Source organism: Strigops habroptila, chromosome 7 (assembly GCF_004027225.2).
Source record: "Strigops habroptila isolate Jane chromosome 7, bStrHab1.2.pri, whole genome shotgun sequence".
Lineage (NCBI taxonomy): Eukaryota > Metazoa > Chordata > Aves > Psittaciformes > Psittacidae > Strigops > Strigops habroptila.
In genome coordinates this window covers 30,772,918-30,800,451 of record NC_044283.2, presented here as the reverse complement: position 1 = coordinate 30,800,451, position 27,534 = coordinate 30,772,918, and the positions used below count along the sequence as shown (strand labels likewise).

Here is a 27,534-nt window from a genome sequence, read left to right as displayed (position 1 = left end):
CCCAAGTCTTGGAAAGCAAATGCAGGGACTGTGAGAATGAAAACCTTAGGCCCACTGTAGGAGAGGATCAGATTCGAGACCATCTTAAAAACCTGAACATGCACAAGTGCATGGGACCTGATGAAATCCATCCACGGGTCCTGAAGGAGCTGACAAATGAAGTTGCTAAGCCACTGTCCATCACATTTGAAAAATCCTGGCAGTCAGGTGAAGTTCCCAATGACTAGGGTAATATAACCCCCATTTTCAAGAAGGGGAAGGTGGAAGACCCGGGAAACTACAGTCCAGTCAGTCTCACCTCTGTGCCTGGCAAAATCTTGGAGCAGATTCTCCTGGAAAGCATGCTAAGGCACATGAAAAACAACGAGGTGGTTGGTGACAGCCAACATGGCTTCACTAAGGGGAAATCCTGCCTGACCAATCTGGTGGCCTTCTATGATGGAGCCACGGAACTGGTGGACAGGGGCAGAGCACTTGACATCATCTACCTGGGCTTGTGCAAAGCGTTCGATAGTGTCCCGCACGACATCCTTGTCTCTAGATTGGAGAGACATCAATTTGATAGATGGACCACTCAGTGGATAAAGAACTGGCTCGAAGGCCGCACGCAAAGAATTGTGGTAAACGGCTCGATGTCCAGTTGGAAAACAGTAATGAGTGGTGTCCCTCAGGGATCGGTGTTGGGACCGGTCCTGTTCAACATCTTTGTCGGCGACATGGATAGTGGGATTGAGTGCGCCCTCAGCAAGTTTGCCAATGACACCAAGCTGTGTGGTTTGATTGATACACTGGAGGTAAGGGATGCCATCCAGAGGGACATTGACACGCTTGTGAGGTGGGCCGATGCCAACCTTATGAAGTTTAACCAAGCCAAGTGCAAGCTCCTACACCTGGGTGAGGGCAATCCCAGGCACAGCTACAGGTTGGGTGGAGAAGAGATTCAGAGCAGCCCTGTGGAGAAGGACTTGAGGGTGTTGGTTGATGAGAAGCTTAACATGAGCTGGCAGTGTGTGCTTGCAGCCCAGAAAGCCAACCATATCCTGGGCTGCACCAAAAGAAGCGTGACCAGCAGGTCAAAGGAGGTGATCCTGCCCCTCTACTCTGCTCTTGTGAGGCTTCACTTGGAGTATTGTGTACAGTTCTGGCATCCTCAACATAAAAAGGACATGGAGCTGCTGGAGCGAGTCCAGAGGAGGGCCACGAGGATGATAAGGGGGCTGGAGCACCTCCCATATGAAGACAGGCTGAGAAAGTTGGGACTGTTCAGCCTGGAGAAGAGAAGGCTGTGTGGAGACCTCATAGCAGCCTTCCAGTATCTGAAGGGGGCCTATAAGGATTCTGGAGAGGCACTTTTCCTTAGGGACTGTAGTGGTAGGACAAGGGGTAATGGCTTCAAACTTAAACAGGGGAAGTTCAGGTTAGATATAAGGAAGAAGTTCTTTACTGTGAGGGTGGTGAGGCACTGGAATGGGATGCCCAAGGAAGTTGTGAATGCTCCATCCCTGGCAGTGTTCAAGGCCAGGTTGGACAGAGCCTTGGGCGACATAGTTTAGTGCGAGCCCATGTCAGGGGGGGTTGGAACTAGATGATCTTAAGGTCCTTTCCAACCCTAACTATTCTATGATTCTGTGATTCTATAATAATAAATTTAAGAATGTAATTCATTAGTGATACAAAGTATGAGAGTTTCCAATCCGAAGCTGAAGACAGTCTCAGCGTAATTTTTTCATTAGAGTTTATTAGAAAATTGAACATGAATTCATGTATAATTAAGGTTGAACTAGCATCAAATATGAGACATAGCAGCCATAGCACCCTCACAAGATGAGAGTATGAGACGAGGAAGTCCAAAATAGTAAATAAAAAAAATTCAGTTTTAAGTAATATTAAGCTTGGTGGCTTTGTACGTAACAACAAAACTTTGCAAACCTAAAAAGCCCAACCAAAAGAACATAATAAGGATCATTGTATAAGATAAATCATTGTAGCTGACATCATTTTAGAACCTTATGACCTTCGTATAAAATTTATTGCAAGCAAAATAAGGGCTGTAGATAACGAGTGTCTGAAACTAGCAGATATTCAGGATGTACTGTAGCTAAGTTCACTGATAAGTAGAAGAACGAGAAGAAATCACTCACTTATGTCAGCAGTGTTACCGAACTAATTAAACTGGCGTAAGCATTTATCTCCTGCGCAGACCTCAAAGACTACCAGAACAAGAATTCAAGGAAAAGATAATGTGATAAATAGGAAGATGATGAAGAAACGACCACCAAAGACCACTACCATAATAAAGTGCGCATGCAGGAAGAATGTTCTAGGAATGTGATGTCATGTATAAACAACTTCATGAATATCTATACAATATAATGAATATGTATGGCTAACGACAATATAATCACGGTTTGATTGGTGCTCGGACAGAACATGCTAGGAGGAGCTATCCCCCGTGTTCTCCGGCGCCGCAATAAAGAATACCTGCTTGTCAACTTAAGACTTTGTTGACAAGTTTTTAACGAGTTCTACAAATCAATTTGGCACCCCAGATGGGACCCTCTCTGCTCGGCTGCAGGACCCGCTGAGAACAGGGCTCCCTTGGGTACCCCAGGGAATTTTCTTGGAGGGACCCCTCGACTCATTCAGATCACTGCAGGAGCAGACAAGGACCATCTTTTATAAGGTATTCTTTATGAACTATATTATATAGGTGTAACGGTAAAGGAAAAGAGCTCTTACAGGATGTTAGCTGTGGTGGGGGGACTCTATATTAGAATGCCCTATGAGCTAACTGGGGACAGCTGTGGTGGGGGTGTTTTGGTAATAAAGCTCCCTATGAGCTACCCTAGCTGTGGTGGGGGTATTCTGCAATAGAGTACCCTAAGAGCTACCCATTTGGTGCCTCCTGTAAACCGTGCAGAAGCTGCGTAGGTAGAGGCGTATACCCGGCTGCTAGCGTCAATATGATATACATTGGGGGATAAAGTGGAAATTAATATAAACTTGGGAATACAGAATAATCCTAATGGGAGATCAACAAGGTGGGGAAATATTAAAAAGAGCCCATTGGTCTGTATTCTGAGTCATTGGAAAGAGATCAGGAGATCTCCGGGCAGATCAGTAAACAAGAAAACATTGGTAAAGCATAACAATTAATGTTATTTGTGACTTGCAGCTGTTTGACCTAGTTTTGCAGATTATCACGGTAACGATTTTGGTATTGATGATATGATATGGTTAAGGCTGTACTGTATGTTGTGATTGTGTCATTAATAGTTGTTTGTCTAATTGGATTTTGTTTGTATTCTAGGTATTGCAGTTGTGTGAAGTGTGTTTGTGGGATCCCTTGTGAGTGTGTGTAAAATTAATAATGGGATATCAACAGAGCAAAGTAATGTATGCAGATATGTTTTTCACATTAAGAAACCAGCAAGAGTGGCAGAAGGAATGAGGAATCAAGAGAGTTCTGCCAGATCCTTAATTTTAGATTTGGAAAGGGACAAAGGAAAAAAAAAAAATAAAAAAATTGAAGGCAACAGAAACCTAAGTTGGAGAGGTGTTTTTTGGGTTGTGATATTGGAGAAATGTGTTTAAAATTAAGGAAAAAGGAGGAAGATAGGGTAGAAGATTACGTATTACTGAGACCTCCGAGAGGAGTGTCCCCTGCCTTGAATCCTTCTGATACTGACGAGAAGGAGGGGATTGCTGTTGCTGACAACTGAGCAGGAGGATCTGAAAATGTTACCCTAATTGCTGCATGCATTTGTAGTAAACCAGGACCGGTAACTCAGGCACCTTTAAGGCAGGCAATGGGACCAGAGGGTCAGACAAGAATGAAAGTGAATTTCTCAATGGGAAATCTAGATGCTTGGAAGTTAGCTGTGAAAGACTATCGAGATGATCCAATAGGAGTGGCAAAAAGGTTTGAGTTGATTGTTAAAAGCCAAGATCCTGACTGGGGAGCTATAGATGTAATGCTGGATGTTTTAACTGAAATGCTAAAAAAAAACCCAACAGCTGGTGTTAAAAACTGCCCGCACTCATGTGAGTGCTCAGATTACTGCAGGAGCATTAGCAGGCAGAGTGGTCCTAAACCAGTAAATTGGTCAGCCGTATTTGTTATAAAACAAGGGCAAGCCAAAACACCGACTGAGTTTTTGGATAGGTTGAGAGCATCAATGTGAAAATTTCACCACATTAGATCCCTCCTCAGAGGAAGGGAAGCACCAAATAGCCAATCTATTTTAGGGCAACCATCAGAAGATATTAGAAAGAAGCTTCAGCAGTTTAAAGAACCAGATAATCATGATATAGAAAAGTTGATAGAAGGAGCATGGAAAGCGTATAGAAATTGGGAACAGGTAGAGAAGAAAAGCTGAGTCGTGCCATAGCCGTGGCTACTGTGCCAGATTTGGGACAAGTAGAAAACAGTAGAGGGACTAATATGAGAGGATGAGGCAGAGGCAGAAGAGGAATGTCAGGCAGGGGTGGAGGAGTAAATTCTTCTCCTTTGGGTCCGGGTCAGTGTGCATACTGTAGGGAAATTGGACATTGGAAGCGAGATTGCCCTAAGCTAAAGAATCTACAGGTGGCTCCAGTGACAGGAGCAACCTATTCAGTGTTAAATCAGAGTGTGATTCCATTACAGTTGTGGGAGCTACTGGCTGCCAAGAAAAAGCATTCTTTTTGAAATCTTTAGAATATAAATTAGGGAAACAAATAGGAATACATAAATTTCTGTATATGCCAAACTCTCCAAAACCTTTATTGGGATGAGATCTGTTCGAACATTTGGAAACAATTATAATGTTTAAAGAAGGGGAAATGGAGTTAAAAGTAAAGAATGAGCAATTAATTGAAATTTTAAGTTTAATCCATCAGAAAGATGAAAAAGAGAACTCCCCTGACCTAGAAGAAATCTTTAATCAGGTATATCTGGGAGTATGGGCATCTGAAGTTTCAGGTAAGGTGAAAAATGCTTTGCCTGTCAAGGTCGAAATAAAAAGGGGGGCCCATCTAGTTCGGATAAAACAATATCCCTTAAAATTAGAGGATTGGAAGGGAATCAAAGGAATCATAGATAAATTTTTAAAATATGGATTGTTGCTTGAATGCGAATCAGAATATAATACCCCTATTTTACCAGTGAAAAAAAAACCAGATGGGAAAAGTTACAGGTTAGTTCAAGATTTGAGGGTGATCAATAAGATTGTGGAAGATATTTATCCAGTAGTAGCTAATCCTTATACCCTGTTAACCAAATTAAATAATAATCAAAAGTTATTTACTGTATTGGATTTAAAGAATGCATTTTTCTGCCTGTCTCTAGCAAAAGAAAGTCAAAATTTATTTGCCTTTGAATGGGAAAACCCTGACACAGGTAGAAAAAACCAATTAACTTGGACAGTGTCACCTCAAGGATTTAAAAATAGTCCAACAATCTTCGGAAATCAACTGGCACCTCTGGAGTCTTGGAAGGCACCTACTCAAACAGGAACCCTGCTGCAGTATGTTGATGATTTGTTAATTGCTACTGAAACTAAAGAGGAATGTATTCTGTGGACTGTTGAACTGTTGAATTTCTTAGGATTGAGTGGATATCGAGTGTCCAAACAAAAGGCTCAGTTAATCCAGACTCGAGTATCTTATCTAGGATACGAAATAACAGGACAGCTGTGAGGACTTGGAACAGCTCGGAAGGAAGCTATTTGTCAGACACCACGGAGATCTACAGTTAAAGACCTTCGGACATTCCTGGGAATGACAGGATGGTGCCGACTTTGGATTCACGATTATGGTATTCTGGTAAGACCCTTGTATGAACTATTGAAAGGAAATCCATCTTTTCTGAAATGGACTGATCAAGCTGAGGAGGTGTTTAAACGTCTGAAAAATAGAACTCATGAGAGCTCCAGCTCTGGGGCTCCCAGATGTGACTGAGCCTTTTTGACTATACTCCTATGAAAAACAGGGAGTGGCCTTAGGGGTCTTGGCTCAAAAGATAGGACCCTATAAAAGGGCAGTGGCATATTTCTCAAAACAATTGGATGAGGTGAGCAAAGGATGGCCAGGATGCCTCAGGGCAGTGGCCGTAGTCACCACTAACATTCGAGAAGCTCGCAAATTTACCCTGGGACAGAAAATCACTGTGTTGGTATCACACACTGCATCAGCAGTTTTAGAGCAAAAAGGGACTCATTGTTTGTCCCCATCATGTTTTCTAAAGTATCAGGCACTCTTGTGGAACAAGATGATATTGAAATTGTGGTAACTAATGTTGTGAACCCAGCATCCTTCCTCCAGGAGACTTCCACTGAACCAATAACTCATGACTGGCCACAATAAAAACTGTATACTCCAGTCAACCAGATGTAAAAGAAAAAACCTTTGGAAAATGCAGATTCCTGGTTTACCGATGGCAGTAGCTTCATAAGAAATGGTAAACGAAAAGCAGGGTATGCTGTAAACACAACTTCACAAGTGATAGAAGCAAAGCCTTTGCCTAGTAATACATCAGCACAAAAGGCTGAAATAATAGCTCTGATCAGAGCATTGGAAGTGGCAAAAGACGGACAAATAAATATATGGACTGACTCTAAGTATGCTTTTGGTGTAGTTCATGCACATGGTGCTATTCGGAAATAACAAGGACTTCTGGACACACAAGGAAAACAAATTAAACATGCGACAGAAATCTTGCAATTACTGGAAGTCGTGCGATTACCTAAAGAAGTGGCAATCATGCATTGCAAAGGACACCAGAGAGGTAACACTGAACAAGAAATTGGAAATAATTTGGCCGATTATGAGGTTAAATGTGCTGGCGAACAGGCTGAAATTGTGACCTTGATTCCTGATGGTAAATTGGTAACCAAACAAACAAAACCTGAACATTCAAAAGAGGATAGAAAATTAATGGAGGATTTGGAAGGTAAGGAAAATAAAGCAGGTTGGGTCCAAATACAAGACAGATGAATTGTAATTCCATGTAGCCAATTATGGAGAGTAGTAAAAGAAGAACATAATAAGACACATTGGGGAGCAAATTCATTATATAAATATTTAGATCGAAGAATTGTGAGTAGGATTTTATATACACCAGTTCAATTGGTAAATAAGCAATGTCAATTATGTTTGAAAAACAACCCTAAAACTGAAAATAGGAATCAAATTGGGACAATTAAAAAGGGAAATTATCCTGGACAACAGTGGCAGATAGATTTTTCTGAATTACCAAAAAATAAAGAATACCTGCTTGTCAACGTAAAACTTTGTTGATGAGTTTTTAACGAGTTCTATGAATCAGGGTACTTTGCTTAAGAATAGCCAAGTCCAACCAGGTGAATCCCACCTTTAGGATACTCATTTGCACTTTACAACAGCATACAATGAGGTCAATGCAGTATTCAGTGTGCTTAATTAAAGGTAAGTTCCCAATGGTCAACTTCTTAATTAAGAAAGTGGCCTAAATAGACCACTATTCCATTTTTTATCATTATGCCTGTAACCAGTAGTGCAGTACAAATTGTATGACACCTCATATATCTAAAGACTACTTCAGTTGAAGTGTTTACCAGAACTATTATTTTTATATGTAGCAAAAAGGCAATAGTTACTTTTTCAAGGACATAGGGTTATAGCTGAATTCACTGGATAGCTTCCATTGGAAGATCAGAAGTCTAAGTCTAAGTGATAAGATCTGCTGCTCGGCTGCCCAAGCAGCTGTGCTGAGTGAAGTGCTGCTTTGGAGGTTTTGCTTTTTCATATACCTTTCTCCAAGTTTACTTTTCGTTTCTGTCTTCATTTTTATTAGCAGATTCAACTGTTGTAATCCGATATTACTATTTATCACACTGTGTAACTGCCAGGAGGACATTACATGTGATTGTGTACTGGCACAAATTTGTCTTAGAAGTGGTTACAGAGTAAGAACTTGCTCCTGCTCTCTTCTTCAGGGAACTGCACAGCCTTGCCAAAGTACTGTCAAGCAAACTTTAATGCTGAACTTTAATTAAGATTTTTTTTTAAACTTAATGTAACATCCAGCAACATCCCCCATCCTATCTCTTTTTATCTAGACTACTCACGCCTTGCATTAGAACTGCATGTTGCATTAAAAAGAAATATCTGAGTCATGAAACAAACATTCCAGACATAAGCATTTTAATAGCTGATGAATTAATTAATTCAGTCGCTAACTAACTTCAATAGAGCAATGAGTTTAGCATGTGAGGGATTAAATTTACAAAGCTGCAAGCACACAAAGTACTTGTTGAAGTATTTGGTGTTTAAAACATGAAACACTGTCAAGTATGGAACAAGAAATGTGAGAACTGAATGGTTTACATACTTTGCAGATGCAAAGAAAAAAGCAAGCCAGATGTACCCATTTCCTTACAGAAAGCAGAGAGGTAGGAAAGTGATACACTAAGATCCTTTTTTGGTGACAATTTAAATTAGTCCATGATGCAGATACTGCTGTGGTAAGTTTGGTATAAAGGTAAATTAACATTCATAAGCCTGAATATAAATCCTTCTAATAAACGTTTAATCTAAACAGAGTCCCTGGAATGAAGGGTTCAGTCCAACTGAAATAGAAACAGTAACACTTTTTTAGTGTTAGCTGGTGACCTCAGATTTCAAGTTATTAGGCTAATGTATGTCACATGTACAATTCATCTCAAAAATGCAAGAATGAATTTCCAGTAAGGAAGGAAGAACATAGAATCGCTTCTGTTTTTCACCCAAAAACTGACTAGAGAATAGGATGCTACTTTAATTCTGTATAGTGGGATATTTTTGCACCTTTTCCCAGCAAACTCAAACACTGCTTTTCCAGATGTGTGCAATGAAAACTAAGTATGAGATGCTATTCTCTCAAAATCAGTTAGACTTTTGCCATTCCCATCAGTGGTTCCAATACTGTAGGAGTGGTACTCTATAGCCTGATTCCAGAGATGGTAAGGGGGTATGTTTTTTTTTACATTGAGCAGTATGTATGTATAGTGTGCATCTCACCCAGAGGTACCTCAGAAATACCTCCCTTTTGTAGTTCAGAACACCCTATGAACTCTTTTGACCTGAAATAATTGAAAATTTTCTAGGCCATGTATTCATTAATGTAAGTGAACATAAACATAGAAGTAGTTAGAAACTAGAAATACATTATTATGATGTTCATAAACACCTATTATTTGTCATTGCTTCCCATGGAAAATGAAAGATAAACAGATTAAACCATGGCTTATTACTACTGCTAGCTCTTTCTACTAATGTTCTTGAAGGTATCTGTAAAACATATGAAAATTTATTTTTTTCTTAGAATGTCTCTGGTTCATCCACTGATTTTCTACATGTTACATATAGTTCCCAAATGCAAAACATGGTCTAGTAATTGTAGTAAATAATAGTAAAAAAATACTTTTATTTTTATTTATACTTTTAGGCTTACAAATTACCTCATTATTGCTGATGTGCTGAATTTAAGTTTTCTGTTGAATAATAATGTTGTATGATCACAACACTGGCCGCTCTCCAACTTTCTCCTTCTCAGAACTTTATCTGCTTCTTATGGGCTCTTTTTTCGTATTTGAGATTCTCATTTTTATTAAAATAGTACTAAATCTCTAGGAGTATAATTATAGTACTATATGAAATTTCCATTTTAAAATAAAGGCAAAATATCTGCTTTTATAAAAGTTATTATACCAAGCCTCAGTACTTCTCTGCATCAACACTTAAAAATATTTTCTTCTCATGCTGTGATAACAGTAATTGGCTTCTGAGGCTGTTTTTCATTACTATTACGCCAAGGTAACATTAAAACAGAACTTTGAGAATAATTTGATCTAATAATCTTCACCCATTTTCCAAGCATAAGAAATGAAAGGAATAAGCACATAGTATTTAAAATAGACATTTAAGCTTAGTTAATATGAACGTTTGAATAAATATGTTAGGGTGGAGGTGTTTTTCTAGCCCTACTACTGCCAACTCTATCATAACCCTACCACAGTCTCCTTTTCATAAAGGAGATTATTTTAATTCATCAATTTATTTTCACTGAAGAATGTCATGTTCACAAAGGTAAACCCTGTACCTTAGGTTGCTGGTTGTTCTGTTGTATCTATTCTTGCAAATGTAGGAAAGAGCTTACTTCCCCCCCCACCCCCAGCTTGTTTTTAAGAATGATCTAAAAAATAACCTTTAATGTTAATGTCTCCTTCCTGCAGAAAGTAAGCTCCGTGTATGAACATCCTGTAAATAGTATCAGTACAGCAGCTGTTTGCCAGGTATAGTGCTGGCCATCTTTTGTCCTTTTTGTTTTTCTTTACTCCTTGCCTTCACTGCTAATGATTTAGCATTTAATGGGATAAAAAGGTGAAAGAAGGGGCAGGACCAAAATGAACATGATCATAGAATTTGTACAACTGCTTGTGTGAGCGATCTATGCTAATGCTGTCCCCGTCTTGTCTGACTGCATCCCTTCTACCTTTTTTAAAACATGGATCTTAGGCAAAGCACAAAGTCTGAGAACCAGAATGGGTTTGGAAAACTGTGGAAGAGCATTGATCAGAACATGAAGAAAATCAGATTGCATTAAGGCTCATGCAACCACAGAAGAAAATTAGAAATAATAGAAAAAAAACCACCAACAAGAGTGTTACAGAAATCTTACACCAGTGTTACTTCAGATTACAGGCATAAGTTGTTTGACCATCATCGCTAGAGAAAACCTTGTCAATCTCATGTGTGGTTTATGAAGGTTTGTTGTATGGCTTTAGGGGAATAGTTAGAAGGAAGATTTTTGTAAAGACACTACGAAACTTGTGGAAATTGTGTTTAAATATTAACTACTTAATCTAAATATTGGATATGTCACTTCAGGTAAGGAACAGAGACAGACTTCAGTGACTTAAAGGTGTGTAAAACCCTTAAAGTTCTTATTTTAAACACAATAGATTTAAGTTTCAGACTGCATAGTACTGGAAGACAAAAGAGCTTTCATCTGCCCTTCACCAAAGAACTGGGGCTTAGAGTGCAATCTAATATGCTTGCAATACAACCAGATTTGATGTCCTGGCTAGCATTGCCCACTATTCCTTTCTGGTACAGTTTGGGTTACTCAGCCACAAGCTGGTAGGTTGTCTGGAAGAAGCTGTGCTATTGCCCATGCTGTATCTTATTTGGGATTAAAAAATATCTCTAGCCTTCCTCTTTTCTAGCTTGGTATGTTTCAAGAGCACTAGAATAATTTACAGCATTGTTAGATATATAAGCAAGCTTGTCTCAATTATTTTTATTTTTTTTTTCTTGCGATAAGTCTGTATTCTTTTGACACTACAACCTGAGATAATATTGTATATGTCAGCATTTTTAATGTTTGCTAGTCTGCTCATAAAACCGTTGCTGCCTAAGCTTACACACTGTCACATTTTAATGCCCTAGTGACTGAAACAAAATAAAATGTGATATAAGCCTTTTCCAAAATTATATTTGGGAAACAACCAATGGCATTTAAAACCCAATAGAAATGCAACTATTTAATGTATCAGTACATTCTGCTCTGCTCCAGTCCCTCTGCCTGTATATAATATCCCAAGCATATATCACTTCTTTACTTACACTAAGCACGTACAACTACCAGATTCCTAAATTTTCTTCTCCAATTCTATGGCTCAAAATGAGATACAGATGTTACTAAACTCTTCCATTTTGTTGTCTATCCTTCTCATATGATGCTATGGATTCAAGGCCCATTCAAACTTCTGGTCATTCCTATCAATCCAATTCCATGAAAAGCTGGTTTTTGGAATCATCATGTGTCACCTTTAACACTGATTTGAACACAGCTATAATTCCTGAAACAGATATGAGTGAAAAAGAACTGACCTTGTTTTCTTCAGCCCTGTCTCTTCTGGCTATTGGTGGTTCAGTTCTTTGTGGGTACTTTCCATGTCTTCCCTTTTTGCTTATAGTGTTATGGTGTTCAAAATGCTTCCTACTTCTGTCTTAAACTCTATTTGTAACCAAACAGCACTTCTTGTTCATGGTGTTGCAATACTTATACAGTCTCTCCCTTTGATAAATATTTAGAGGAATATTTGAGGAAACTTTTTCTCCCCAAGTTTTTAATGAGTTCACTAAATGGAAAATAAACTGTGTAAAACAGATTTTGATATGAATATAACCAAGCAGACATTAGAGACCAATCCTTAATAGCCATTTTCAGATTGCCTAAGAAGTAGATGCAAAATTTCAACCAGACCCTAGCAATGGCATTCAGGATAACCACGGAATTGAGAAAAGAATGCTTAAATCAAATTCTAGGAAATGTTAAAGAGATGGAAATCTTGTTTCTTTCTTGGACTGTGGTGTCTAATCAAACGCAGCAGTGAGGGATAGTTGTGAAACTGGGATTCAGAGTTGAAATCTCTACTGGTCTGAATGGTGGGGCAGAACACTTCAGACACAATGACTGCAACCTTTTAGGAGGGTCAGGACTTCCTTGTGTGCCTGAGCCTTTCCTCACCTCTGCAACCAGGAATATAGGTGACTGCAGAAACCCTGATGGTAAGGACATGATGGTCAGTCCTGGATTCTGCTCCTTGCTTTCAGGATTCCTATGGAGTTTGTTTTACATAGCAGTTTAACGTAAACTGTAGCAAAATGTGAGTAGTTGTGATCAGTCTAGTCTCTGAATGCCTTGTGCCTTCAAAAATCAGGTGTTTCTGCAGCAAATAGTAAGCATTTAGTACAGTAGCAGAGAATAGATCATGAAACAACAATTATTTTACTGTGAGATAGAAACAGTAGTGTGGGTAAGGGTTGGATACACTGAAGGCTTTTTTCACAAGAGCAATTTCTTTTATCCCAGGAGGGGAATATGATTGATTAAACACAATTAGTTCAATCCTAGCAATGTGCTTAGATTTTAAATGTGAATAAATTTTAAGCACAAGTTGTACATTTTATCTTTTAGGAATGGTTGAGATTCAGAGTACTCTATACTTATAAAATGTTTTTGAAATCCTTACAAATGGACATAACACAAAAACTACTGGGATCAGTAGAAATGTAGAAAAATGGGCTGGGGCATGAGGGCATGGAAACCATTCAAACAACCTGCTGGGTATTCAGAATAGCCCCCTTGCTGTTCCCGTATTACTCCTTCATGAGTGACCCATTTTAAAAGCAATTGAGTTATGCTCCTGTTACTCTAACTAAGAATTTTCCAATTTATAATCTAAACGTGTTCAGAACCACTTTATATCCACTTCTTCTTGTCTCAACACTTGTTCTTTAGCTCGAGGTTTTTTTCCCCCCCTCACTATTGTTTTCTCTCTGCTCTATTTATACACAGTTTTCCTCCATAGGCCGCATTTGCTTGATTAAAACAAGCCATGCTATTTTAGTCCTGTTACAAGATGTGCTCCACCCAGAGCAAATATTTCTCAATATCGACTGTCTATGACCCCACTAGAAAAATTCACAAACCATAGAGCAGGTTTCAGAAATGTTCAATGTTCCTTACATTCACAGTCTCTGACAGGTAGCAGAGCACTGCAATTTTCAGAGTAGGTAGTATCTCAGAAATAAAGTGGTACTGTGATAACAGTGTACAACTGTTGGCTTTATTTAATAGCCAAGGACAACTTTCATTGATCTTTATTGCTGCAATCAGAAATTACATTCTTGTTTTCAAAATTAATTATCATCCTTCTCCCCCCTCCCCTCTTAATACATATTTCATTCTAGCTTTGAATTGCTTTTGGTTTCTAGCAAACAGAATGAATTTTACGATTCATGACTGAAAAAAAGAATGACATTGAATTTAACCTTCTAACTGTAATCCTTTTAAGTCTTGATGGCTTATAATACAGCCATCTTGGTTTTAATGGCAGCTGTTTCTTCAGATTTACAGCTCAATTTTCACAAATACAAGGAATACTTATTGTAGGTCTCAAATGACACATGTTCAGGAACATTACAGTAATGAATAAAGGCATTTTTGTAGTGTCACTAAACATATAATCAAGCTCTCAAGACTTTTGTGCCGAAGTGCTACAGTATGTTTTTTTCCTTCTGGCATTAACTTTACTAGATGGTCTGTACAACCTGATTATTTGTTTTTTGTGGAACATTCACTTTTACTAACTGTCAAATGAAAGCTGCTGAAAGACATACCTTGCAAAAAATGTTTATAGAGACAGCCACATCTTCAATATTAACTATACATTGAGAATGGCTATCTATCTGTTATAGATTATGGGGAAGGGTAAGTTGCAGAAGACCTTAGCAAGTTTAAGGCTAAAAATTACTGAGAATTTTCATGTTTAATTTACACAGTGTAAACTATTTTCTAGAGATTACTGCGACCTTAAATGTTGTGAATCTACCATTCTATGTGAAATCTTGAGACAAAGATACAGCAAAGTTTATGTAAAAGGATAATAAGAAGAATCATATAGGATTGACTCCCACCAGCTGCTATGATCTTGGATGAGGAATTGCCAAATCCACAGCAAAAGGGAGAGAGGTGAATATAGGAGAAGCTGGACAAGGCATAATGAAAAGAGTGTGGCATGTGCTAGGATCCAAAATGTCTTCCTCCAGCTCTGTTTTTATCAGTTTCTGCTCTAACTTTCTACCTAGCTTTGACTGTTCTCTCTGGAGCTGAATTGGATCTGGTTTTACATGGCTCATATTGGACCTCATACAATGATCAGCATATGATGAATATTTCTTGTCTGCCAAGAAATTGAATTTCCAAGGTTTTTAGTCTTTCTTTTTAAAGTTAAAATCCAGTTGCACTCCCTTCTTTTTGTTTGAATTGCATGTACTCAATATAGTATGGCTAGTCTATTGCCATTTAATTATTCTATTTAACTGTTACTGTTGTTAGTGTTTCTATGATTTTCTAAGTTTTAACAGTGATAGTTGCCCAGTCTTAAGTCTTTGATTTTCTTAGTCATGTTAAACTGGTTTTTAAGTTACATAAGGGTTTATAATAAATATTTAAAATCATGTTATATAACTAAATGGAAAAAGTGTGTAACATAATTGTACAAACAGACAACTGTCTACACATATATAACATATGTTCTTTTAAAGTTGTTTCTCCTTAGTTAACAATATCTTTTGCTGTACCAAGAAGTATTGTTCTTCATGCAAGTGCTAAGCAAATAGGCTTATACTTGTGTATCAAAGTTAGGTTTGCTTTTAAGGCTCTCGAAATGTCCAGTAAATTCCAGTAGTTTCTGAAATAAGTCTTCTTCTGTTATTTTGAGTTTTAAGTTTCCTCAAAAATCTAAATAGAATATGTTGTAGCATCTAAAAAAAATAGTTTGTGGAGACCTCTGTAAATAATAATCAGTTAAGACTGAAAACGCTGCAAAGAATTACATCTTCAGAAGAAAATGTCCTGGTCACATCACTGCATTTCATTTCACCTGGTGCATCCATCCAGTGTAACAATGAGAACTATCATATTGTGTGTGAAACACACAAACCATTTTTTTCTGAAAATAGATTACTTACTTATAACAATGACAGATAAAAATTGCTATACTAAAAATGTAATGCATTTTATTTATGCCAATGCCAATTATATGACAACAGCCCAGTGTGTTATATCAAGATCACAACTGCAAAAAAACCCGCATGTATGATGAAACAGCAAAAAATCTTGGCAAAAACTTGTGATGGTCAAGAGATCCTTTTTGTGTGTGTCTCAACTCAAAAGATAGAAGGAACTGAAGGAACTGAGAGAGGCTGAGCACCTGTTTGTTGTTGGTTGGGGAGCAGAGCAGGGATTGTGCTTCAGGAAGGTGTGGGGATGTTTTCCTGTGTTGTCTGCCCTGAGGAAATAAAGATCAACCGCCTGGGCAACTAACTGCTTGGAGACAGTGGCACAGACACTGCAGCACCTGCCAGGGCACAACGTGGTCTGGGGTTTACCTGGTGGCCCTGAGGACGAGTCTCACCTGACGGAGGGTTCCTGGAGTGATGCTGTAAAAAGGCACCCGGCCTTCAGGCAAGTGGTGCGTGCCCCTCTACACTGGACCTCAGTCAGGAATTATTGACTAAAAGGACTATAACTGAAAGGTTTTCCATCTGGTGACCGAGAAGATGTTGCTGGATCTGCGGGGTAGTGAGCCTATTTCTTGTTTTCTTTCTTTCCTTTCTCTGTTTCTCCTTTTCTCCTTTTACTTGGGATCTTTTATAAAAATAGGAACTTGCCAAGACTTTTGTTCTGCTTGTACAGTTTTAGGGAAGCTAACAATAAAATTAACTGTTTCATTTCTCAACCTCTGGAGGTCCTGTGGTTTCTCATGCAAACTGTGCAGAGAAAAAGATCAGCTTCCCCCACACCCATAGAGCAGGATAGGACACAATTTTAATGCCATTGAAAGTGAACAAAATCTAAAATTTTAAAGCCCATGGAGAATACTTCTGGCATAATATGCGCCCTCCTTCCTGACATTAGATCTTCTGATGCTAGAATTTCATTACTGGGTGTGAGTTGTTAGGGTGATATAACACAGTATTTCTTTATAAGAACATTGAAAACCTAACTGCAGCACTTTTATTTCATTGAGGTACAGGTTTATTCATACAGCCATTGTTGTGGCAGGAACTGCCTTTAGTGACCTACACAAATATTCCTTCTCAAAACAGATAGGTTTTTCAATGTTGCTTACTGGTTTGATGTTCAAAGAGAAGTTCTTGGGAAGTTTGAAGCTGTTATTCCTTCATGAATAAGAAAATGTAATGAAGGGGAAAAAAGATCATTCAAACAGACCAGTCTTTTCTCAATGTCAGCTTTAACACGCTTGCTCAGCTGCCACACTAGCATCATGTTGCCTTACCTTTGAGATAAGCCAAAACTGCTACTTCTAGTAGGAAAATCTTAAAGAAATTATGAGGTTTCAGTCTAGGTTCTTGTCGAGATTTTAGTACCAAACCAGAAGTGACAATTTTCACACTTCTAAACTAGACACAGAAGGTACACCAAGTGCCTTTCTGCGTTCCTTGTCTTGAAAGACTTTATTTAGAGCTGAAATACCTCTGGGACCACTATAATTCACTGTGAATACAATGAGCAACCCTTTATCTCAGGAAGCCAGCACAAAACTATAATGGCTTTCTAGAATAGTTCCATCAAATTAATAGTTGGCTGAGGCTCAAACTTCTATAGCTTGAATACAAGCTTATTGTGAACCATAAAAATAAATGTCTCTTCTTTAAAAAGGTTGCTAAGATACATGCCTATATCCTATCCAAAACACTGTAAAAGACTGATTCAATAATAATAAGAAAAATACTAGTCATCTTTCATTTGTGATCAGGTTATAATAGTATTTCTAATAGCTATTATATTTAGTCATAGATATCTAGATGATAGCTGTACTTAAAATCCACAGATGTACTAGATTAGACAAAAGTAGTTCTACTGAGTTCTTTAGTTTTATAATATTGCTTAGAGTAATGAGGCCTTTTTGTCCTTCACATTACAGCAGAAACCATCATATACCTGCAGCAGAGACAACATACTAGAAGTGCAGGATTTGTGTAAGGAATTTGTACAAAGGAAAGTGTGAAAACAGAACCAGATGTTTGTGTCATTTTAGTCACTGACCTTTCTCAGAAGTCCTTCTATATTTCTCCCATTAGGGAACATCCTGCTACTAATTATTTCTTATTGTTCACAAGTTCCAGAATCATCATTAGGTTTTAAAGCCTCATATGTAGCTGATATCCAACGGCACAGCTCTTTCCTATTTTTAGTTTGTAACCTTAATTGCTCGTATTTTATAAGCAACAGTGTGAAGAATGAGTACCTTACTGTAGCATTGAACCAGAATATATGTCAGCCTCTGTGGAAATAGGGAAACCTACTCTATCTATCTGCTGTGTTTCAGATAACCTAAATGAAAACGATTTGTATAAAATTTCCGATCTCTTTATTGCACAGAAAGAATTAAGCATGATGTTGCATCTCTTCTTAATTTTCAGTCTGAGAGGACTATCAAAACTAACTAGGAATTCTAAAAGTTCCACATTCATGCGTCAGATTTATTTCCCCAGAACTATAGCTCAGCAACTGCTGAGACTAAGTATAATTAGTCCTAGCTAAGCCTTTTTAAAATTTTTAAAATCAGAAACAGTTGAAAGGTTTCTATTAAGGAAACAAGTTGGACCTTATGAAATTGTACACTGCTAATAGTTTTAAAAGTAAGGTTAAATGTAATGGAAGGAGAGATATAATCCATGGTCAGTTTTTTATGTAATAAAAGCAACTGGTTTCTCTAACTTGAAAGAAATAGCATGTTCTGTGCTCAGTAATGCTAATCCTGGCAGTTGCTCCTGGCCATGTATCTCATATAATTTTGAAAAGTACAGAGACATGAAAAACTTCTAACATGAAACAGAACTCATGGATATTAAGATGACAGAAGGTGAAGTGAAGAGTGTGGGCTTTGAAGAAAGCAAGGCAATTTTCAAAGCAACCAACTTTTTATTCTTTTTCTAGAGTTACTCTGTCAAAGATACTTAGCTCAGCTGTCATTTCTTCCTTACTAAAGCCATATGTTTCACAACTTAAATCGGCAGATCCATCTGTGTTATCAGTGGTGAATAGCAGTCGTTAGCTGCATACTCTGCATACAGATCATTCTGTTATACGCAGACTCAATTCTGATTTTAAAAAAATATAACAAAAAACCAACAACCAAAACTGCTAGCTGTGCGTCATAGACATTTTCAGGTCTCTAGTCCAGGAACTGAGAAGAATGAGATCTTTTCTCTTGCATGTATAATTTGTTTAAAGCCATTATGAAAAAAATTTGGGGTGTTTTTCATGAATTTCTTTAATATTTCCAAATTCAGAATAAGTCTGTTCCAATATTTACAGTGGCTTTAGAAAAGTGCACAACTAGGTTACAAGTTATTACTCCATTCCATCATGCACAATAAGCTTTTATCTATTGGACCAATAGTTTTAAATACCAGTAGGTAATAAAGTTTCAGTAGTATCCTCTGCCTCTGATCACCATGCGAGTCACATTCAATAAGATATTTTAGCTGATAAAATGCTTTATTTGATAAGGTGTGTTACATGGGTTACGTTTTGCAGAATCTGAGCCTTTCAGCCTTGGGAAATGGACAAACTGAAACCATACTGATGCTAGTATCATGGGAGAAAAAATGCTTGCTCTCACTTTCAAACAGCTCTGGCAGTGTCCTTAAAGAGCTTGAGTTGATGATCCTTTTAAAAAAGTCACCCCTGCATAACTAGCAGCCTCACCAGTATTGGCATATTTCTGTTACCAGCACCATCCATTACATTGCAGTAGGCAGGGATTCTTGTTCCAGCATACCAATTAGCACATTGATGATTTATTTTGAACAAAATAAAACCCACCTATCTCTCATAACATCTTTCTGAAACGGCAGCATCCGGAGAGCCAGAGGAGGTGGTATTTGAAGGCTGTCTGCTTGGCATTCCTTTAGAGGATGACTGATTTTACCTTTAGAGAGCTTGGGTAACCGGGCCTTGTCTAGCTAACATTGCGAAGGTGAGTTCAGAGAGGCAAAAATCTTTCTCCAAATCCGTGATAAGGGTGACTCCGCTTCCCATGGCTGCTCTTCAAACTTCTGAGCTAAAGCACTGTCTGTCAGTGACCTGTGGGATGAGTAGCCTCAGTTAAAAGCTTCGAATCAATATGTTTCTGGATTACTTCTGGCTGTTTCTTTTCTTTCCCACATCCTCCCAAGTCCAGGTTAGGGCAAGTACAGAAAACCATTTTGTTTTCATGCAGATACAGAACTGTTCTATTAGAGAGAAGAATTTTTAGAGTTCTGGCACAGCCTGAGAGCATGAACCATACTCAGAGCTACCTTTCTGTAGCCATACTATAGATCTACCTCTAGGCCACTGTATCTCACCTTCACCCTGAGCTAAGTAAAATATGCATCTTCTTTGTAACAATAAAATTCTTTTAGTCTCATAAAATTAGTCCCAGAAAAAAAAACTATGATTAGCACAACAGATTGTGGGTGAAGGTAGACTGTAACACTTATACCTCAAAAAGCATGTCAGTGAATAAATGCAAGTATTTCAGCTTTTTAGCAGCTTGCCAGCCATGCCCAAAGTTACTTTGAATGGAGACATTTCCACAGCAGTCGACATAGGGATGAATCTTAGTATTGGAAGAACTGAGTACTTTATCATAAAGTTGAGTAGTAATGCTGATGCACACCAAAATAAATCCATTTTGTCCTGGTGATAATTTTAATTATGATTGAGGTGATGTAAAGAAGCTGATAACACACCAACTTTACACCTGAAGAACTGGACCAAAGCTAATTTTTCTCCTCCAACACAGGATCTTGATCTTCAATTTTTATTTTATTTTTTTCTCTGATGTGATTAATTTTTCTCCTTTGTCAAGGGTTTTGAACTATCTCTTTCTCATGGTAAATATGAATCCTTCCAAAAAGCACTTAGGGTCAGCCTTCATACTGCTTGCTTGCATAGGAAAGCTTGAAAAGGGTTCATTCTTTCAAGTGTCCATTCCCACCCAGTATTTTGCTTGCATTGCCAAGGTTGCTAGCTGTAGCAGCAGTCTGTTCATATGGTATGAGCTGAGAAAACCCTGACTTTTGAAGAACCTCTTTCTCGGAGATAAAAGCAGTTGGCTTCTGATGGCTTTTTCTTCTGTAATAGCAGATTAACTGAGTTGCTTATACAGTATTACCAGTCATATCAAATTATAATGTAAAAATTAGTTTTCTTGACATTAATATAAGCTGTTACTTTTTTTTTTTTTTTTTTTGTTTCCATTAGCTTCTTTGTTTATTGGAAAGCTTTCTAATAAACATAACTATCTAAATCTAGTGAATTATAAGTATGGCCAACAACCCCTGCTGGCAAATACAGAAACTCTATACCCTTATATAGACTAAATGAAAAGTTACTTTTGTCATGTCTGTTTCTATCTGCCAGTATTACTACCTTCTTACTTGTTCTGCTTTGATATTTATGTCCAACAAAGACCAAATGGTAATCACACCAAGAAAAAGTAATGAACACATTTTCAGAAGTGGTAATTAATTTGTCTTGGTCGATTCCTGGCAGTTGATACTTTGCAATCTTGATTTTCCAAGGAGCTCAGACCCCCTTACAACTCTGAGTGATAACTGAAGCAAGAAACCCAAAGGATATCCATAAACCAGTCCAGGATCTCAGCCTGGGAATTGACACAAATGAAGGCATTTTGTATCACTAAGTAATCTGGTACAGGTCAGTTTTAATTCTACCGAAAGGCTGAACCTGGAACACCAGATTTCCTTTATCAATCAACTCAATATCGCTGTTTTGAGGCTGAACTGAACTGTGAGGAATACCGTCTATATTCAGGAGTGAAAGGAAGCTGAGTCAAGATTTCAGCCTTTCAGTTCAATATTTAGAATATATTTCTACCCATTAAGCCCGGCAGTGGAATGACTTTTTAACAATCATGAAAGATAGTATGCCTACTGCAGTAATACACCTGCTCCAGATCTGTCATGAAGATCTATCTCCACCATGTGAAACATCATCACTCCAGAGGATCTTGTATCTTTAAAGTCATTTTCCTAAACCAAACTTTTCAGTGTTTCATTGACTCATTTTATTATTTTTTTTTTCCTTTCACCTTCTTATTTCACTTCAACTTGAATTAAGAATAGCTCATCAAGGAACAAAAATAGGCATGCTGGAGACAACACTTCTTACAGTAAGTTTTGAATCTGCTAAAAATCACTTCTAGGCAGGCCAGCTCATTTATGCTTATTACATAGCACAAGAAAAGTTTTTAAAATGTGGCCATGGACAACATTAAAATGTTTGGCCAGTGCGGAACAGGAAAACCGGGTATAAAAAGACTATGATGAAGCACTAGGTAATCTGTCCAAAGTCCATTTTACTGATATCTGTGGTACAATACGTAAAAAGCACAAGATGGCACTGTAGAGGTTTCTCATTAACTTATCTCTAAGGTGTTTCCAGGTGTACTCCGCACACTGTTTATCTGAGGGCACTTCTTCCTACGCACAGAATGGTGAGGAGCCAACCCCAGCCAAAGATATTTGCTTCCAGTATGTGACAAGCATGCTTAGTGGGATGGATAAGATGTCTGAATGATAATATAAGGTAATATATTTGGATTCTCGCTGATGTCTGCATGAATCAGTTTCCAAAAGAGGGTCTTCTGAAGCAAGTAATGTTTAATGCATGTGTTAGTGCGTGCACTTAATAGACAGTACCTCATATTTGAGTCCTAGGTGTTTTAAATGCATGGGGGTTTTGTTTTGCATTTTTTATTTGTTTTGAGGGTTTTTTTAAATAGTACAGTAAGGAACTTATGGGTAATGCTGTTCCAAATATATGTGTGTGGTTTTATTTGCTGTGTCAAACCAAATTTCAGTGTCATATAACTGGAAACTCTCATGAAAGAATCTCTCAGCGGTCCCCACTCTGAGAGCCAGCTCTTCTGAAAACTAGTGATTTCTGACTTGCTGTGTTAGTCTAGTTTAGCTGTTGTCAAATCACCATTTCAATATTTAAGCAAAATAGCTTTGTAAACTATTGTGCCTCATTCTTTAATTTGAAAATCTCTTCTCCTGCCAAGTTTTTCTTAAGCGTTATGAATGGACTGTAATAATAAACATAAGAAATAATTGTATGGATAGAGTTTGTCCTTTTGGGGCTTTTATTTCCTTTACACCAGGTAAGCACTAAGTATATAGCTGTATTTGTTGGAAGAACTGATGTGGAAATTGTGCCTAACCAGATAAAACAACCGATTGTTTGGGCAATATAGCAGAATACATTGCATAAGAGGCTGATAGTTAACAGTGTAGGTGCTAGACAATTGCATAATGTTTAGATAGCTTCAGAAGCTGTTGGAAGTCTTTATATTTCACAAAACTATTAAAAAATCAAGATACTCACTCTGAGAACTTCCATAATGGAAGCGCCAATAGCTCAGCCTCTCCTGAAAAGGACATGTAATGGCATTTCAGCTCTGACCTTCTCAATTCCAATGTGAAATCCAAACTGGGCAGTGGAAAGAGGTTCCTTATGTGGCAATTCAGATGTCAGTAGATGCTCTTTGGCAGTGAATGCGTTTGAATACTGCTGATGGTTCACATGCCAGGTACTGCTTTACTGGGCTTCAGGAAATGGAAGTATCTTGAACTGGAGGACAGTTGGTAAATTTCTAGTTTCAATTCATCATGTCAGTTTTTGTATTGTAAATTTATGATAAACATATGTTATCTCAAAGTAATTAGTTAATATTAGTAATACACTACTTGATAGTGTGTTTCTGATAATATTGCCATCTTTGTCACACCATTGAGTTAGGTAGCTGATTTTATAGATCTAGAACCTAATTAGGCTACTTCAGTAATTTTTCATAATAGATGGGTTCCAGTTCTAGTTCTCTAGCTCTATAGCTCATAACTGACAGGCAAGGTTTTTTGAAGGGGATTGTATTATTAAAGATTCAATTCAGATCACCATGTTTCATGTAAGCAAACTCAGAAAATGTGTTTCTCTATGTAGCTAACACCTATTTTAGAACTCCTGATCAATCACTATCTCAGGATTATTACTGTTTGTTTTACTTGTTTAAGCAAGGAGGTTTTGGAGAGTATGAATTACTATGGTTACAGTCTGAATGGTAAAGGACAATATATCACCCTTGACAGCATTGTTTTGCAATGATGTTTGAAATAGTGTAATACATGTAAAAAACAAAAAAAGGGAAAAGAAGAATGTTGTACTTGTCACTTCTTTTGCTTCATTATTTGTCAAAAAGTGTTGCATTAATTTCTATTATGATTAGGTTAATTTCTGATGTTCTGGCACTTTTACAGACCACATAAATACAATTCTGAAAAAAAGTCAACAAAATTATAAAGTATTGGAAGGGTTAAAACATTCTCACAGGTATGAACTGTGTTTTAGCAGACATAAAAACAGTGCTTAGACCTTTTTCCTAAATCTGTTCCATTTTAAGGACTTCATGTTTGAAAACTAATTGTTTCCAGTATAGATTTACTTTTTCGAGACATTTAGAAAACAAATGTTAACTTGTGTGACCTTTTCTATGACTTTTGAAAATAAAAGTGTATCAATGAAATTGTTCAATATTGGTGAATGTGATTTCTGCCACAAATTGTTAACAAAATCCTGTTCATACGGAATACCAGAAAAATAAATGAAACACTTATCGATCAATTTTGAACAAATTCAACAGAAGTTGTATTAAAACAGGGTCATTGTGTTGATGCATCTGTCTCACTAACAACTTTTCCATGTTTTAAAAACTCATACTACAAAATTCTACAAGAGACCTTACTACTTGAAACATCATTTAAGTCCCAATCTTGCATTATGAAGGAAGGAGGAGCATTTGAATTACATATTTTAAAAATGCACACTGTATACTTGGTCAGTCTCATTTTTCATTTCATTTCTCTGTTGTAAGTAGACTTGCTCTTATTAACGATGGCTTGTCTTTGATTTACATTCACATTAGATGTGCTTATTTAAAAAGTACAAGTTCTGAGGGATTCCATCTATTCTGTGATCTTCTTTGAGACTGATCTTTCAAAGACTGGTCTTGGTTCCCAAGACTTTCCCTCCCCCTAAGAGAGTACATGCTTTAGCATATATGCAAATGGTTAGGCCAAGTGTTCACTAACTTTTGAGATAAAATCATCAAAGCTAGTTTGATTGATACCTATATGTATTTTATATTAGTTTTATTATAACATACAATTAGCTTCTGAATAGAAGAGCTGTGGAAAACTACCTCATACTTGAAAACAATAATGTAATTATGCAGTGTGAACCGAATGTGGCAAAACCATACCATGTGCTTGTAGGCAGGGGGGCTGAAAGGTATGAGCTGCCTTTTCCAGCTGGCTGCATTGTTATCTCTGAGTTCACAATTGAAAAAAGAGCCTCTGCTGTCCAGCCTGACACTGAGAACTGGAGAAAGCTGGGTCTCGGTAAGGATCTATTTATGCTTATAATAGGCTCAGAAAAGATGTGGTCAGGCTGCATAGTATAAACATAAAGCTTTTAGGTGACCTTTATTTTTCTTTTTTTTTTCTTTTTTTTTTTTCTCTTTTCCTGATGAGTATGTTTATTTCTTAATATTATGCCAACCTGTCGCATCTCATGTTACTAATACACTGACTTTGGAGGAACTGTTGTGCAGGAGCACATCCAGGATGAGCCCAGGCTACCCAGAGAGGAAAAGTTATGGACTCCTTTATCATCTTAGCAGCTCAGGGTTACCCACCCAAACCATCTTTGCAAAGAATGGGCAGAATCTGAGATGAGAGTGGGATAATTATACAACAATGGATTGCTTTAAAACCTTACTAATTTAATAGTGACTGTTCTAGCCCAGCACTTCAGTTTTATTTGCTGTTATAATGGAAGTTCAACAGTAATAATAAAATCTCAGCTGTTTGTGTAATACTGTCTGGGGTTTATAAGAAGTATCCAATCTGTTAGGTGACATTAAACAAGTATATATCAAGCAAATACACAGTCCAAGCTGAAGTCCAAATTGGTGTTCTGGGAACTAAAATGGGGCTAAACATATAAAAGATTTTCATCATTGTTGCATGAATATAAATGTCAGCACATATTTCTCTGAGTTTACTTGAAGTTAATTCCTTTATAAAATTGAATAGCACATTCCTGATAGAGAAAATATATTATTTGACCAAATATAAAATTTTCATTCTGTTCTGTCCCTGTGTTTTAATTAAGTTAAAAGAAACTGGAATGGAATTCCTCTTGAACGAATAAATTAAAATATTTTTATTTGAAATGTTAGAATCAGCATTTGAGGTTTTCATTATCACCTGACCATTTTTTTATTATTATTATTATTATTATTATTTAAGCTGTCTTCTGAAAGGTTGCTTTTTTAGCAAGCTTTAGCCAGTTATGTCAGTAAGCTGTATATTACACACGTATTAAATGAAGAATGTCTGTAGTCCTCCTCCTGAATGACAGAAAATGAAGCATGGACTTACCCTACATGTAGACACTTTCAGACATGAAAGTCACGTGGCTATGTGTCCTTCAGCTTCACCTGGCAATCTCACTGCAGGCATCTGTCGTCACAAATAATGGTGTCAACTCACAGTATTTTATTAGAACACTAATCCCTGCAGTCACTGGCATCTCAGCTGAACCTTCAGCAAGAAGATAAATTTCCAGGCATAATAATTGTAGATAAGAGATTGGAAATGTGACTCCACTGCAGAATAAAATTTCAGAAACTACAAGTGATTCCACAGTTCCAGTAGTATTATCCAGAATCTGCTTTTGAGGGGAAACAACCCAAAATTTTCAATGTGTGAGTCCAGCAGTACTGCAGAAAGCAGTGCATGCAAGGATGGTTGAATGTTGTAGCAAATGTGGAACAGGAGGTGAAGGCAAAGAATGTGCCTTGTAGAAATAGGGATGATGAACACCCGACAGGCATAAGTATCATGTGCTCTGGGATATTTGGATATTTTAAGGAGCTCCAGAGAAAGGTTTCAGAAAAGTGGAAGAGTTTCTTTGTCATTGTGTTAGCAGGCATTGTAGACATAAACTCCATGAAAAGCAATATACAGCAAAAGTCGGATTTTAAATGCAAATGTTGAGACGTCAATGTTTGGGGGCGTAAGTATGAGATGCACATGTTGTTTTACATGGGAGAGAAACCAACATATCTCAAAGCAACCAACCCATGTCTGTGTCAGCAAATGAAAGCATACTGCCTTGGGACTTTTGGTTTTGTTATTTGTAGATTTTAACCTTTTTAACTGAGACACAGCAACAGCTAAACACAAAGTATTCTTCTGTCTCTGATAGGGATGAAATATGAAGGGAATGCTGTAGACACTGGTTTTGAGCACCAGTTTTCTCTTACTTTTGCAATTCATTCCAAAATTATGCTAGCAGAAAATGCGAGTGTTCTGCTGTGTTCTGACAGAACTGAGGTCACCAGATACCAGTTACCAAATACTAATATGTAATACAACATACAGAAAGATAAATTTGCCTTTTTCAATGAAAATATTTGATCTAAAATGTTTTAAGGACTTCTAAAATCCAGCCTATAACACATAATATTTCAGAGTTGGGAAGTTTGTTTTCTCTTTTATTATCCTTTCACCTTATCTACACAAAACTTCCCACAGCCTTCAGTCAGAAAACTTGTCGAAGTGGAGAAGTTTATGTGAATTGCACCTGGTTTTGATTATTTTTAGCTTTTCTATCATACGCTGATTCTCATTTGAGATTTTTCATTAAAGTTCATAGATGAAATCCATACAAATCTAATGATACCAAAAAAGTTCTTAGTTTCTTTAAAATACGCACATGGTGTTCAACTTAAAAATGAAGTCTGGCAATTGAAAGCATTACCATTTTAATTAAAATGACTCTGTTAACAGATTGAAAGG

General features: G+C 37.4%; 2 long non-coding RNA genes across 2 annotated transcripts; both read left to right on the top strand.

The window, feature by feature from the left end:
- The first annotated feature begins 524 nt into the window (after window positions 1–524).
- LOC115610631 lies at window positions 525–26,331 on the top strand. Its single transcript, XR_003992293.1, has 4 exons — window positions 525–634; window positions 7,005–7,008; window positions 7,332–7,340; window positions 26,320–26,331. It is a non-coding gene; the product is annotated as an uncharacterized LOC115610631 (long non-coding RNA).
- Window positions 4,904–5,879, top strand: LOC115610632. The gene is made up of 2 exons (XR_003992294.1): window positions 4,904–4,963; window positions 5,654–5,879. It is a non-coding gene; the product is annotated as an uncharacterized LOC115610632 (long non-coding RNA).
- Window positions 26,332–27,534: the final 1,203 nt, after the last annotated feature.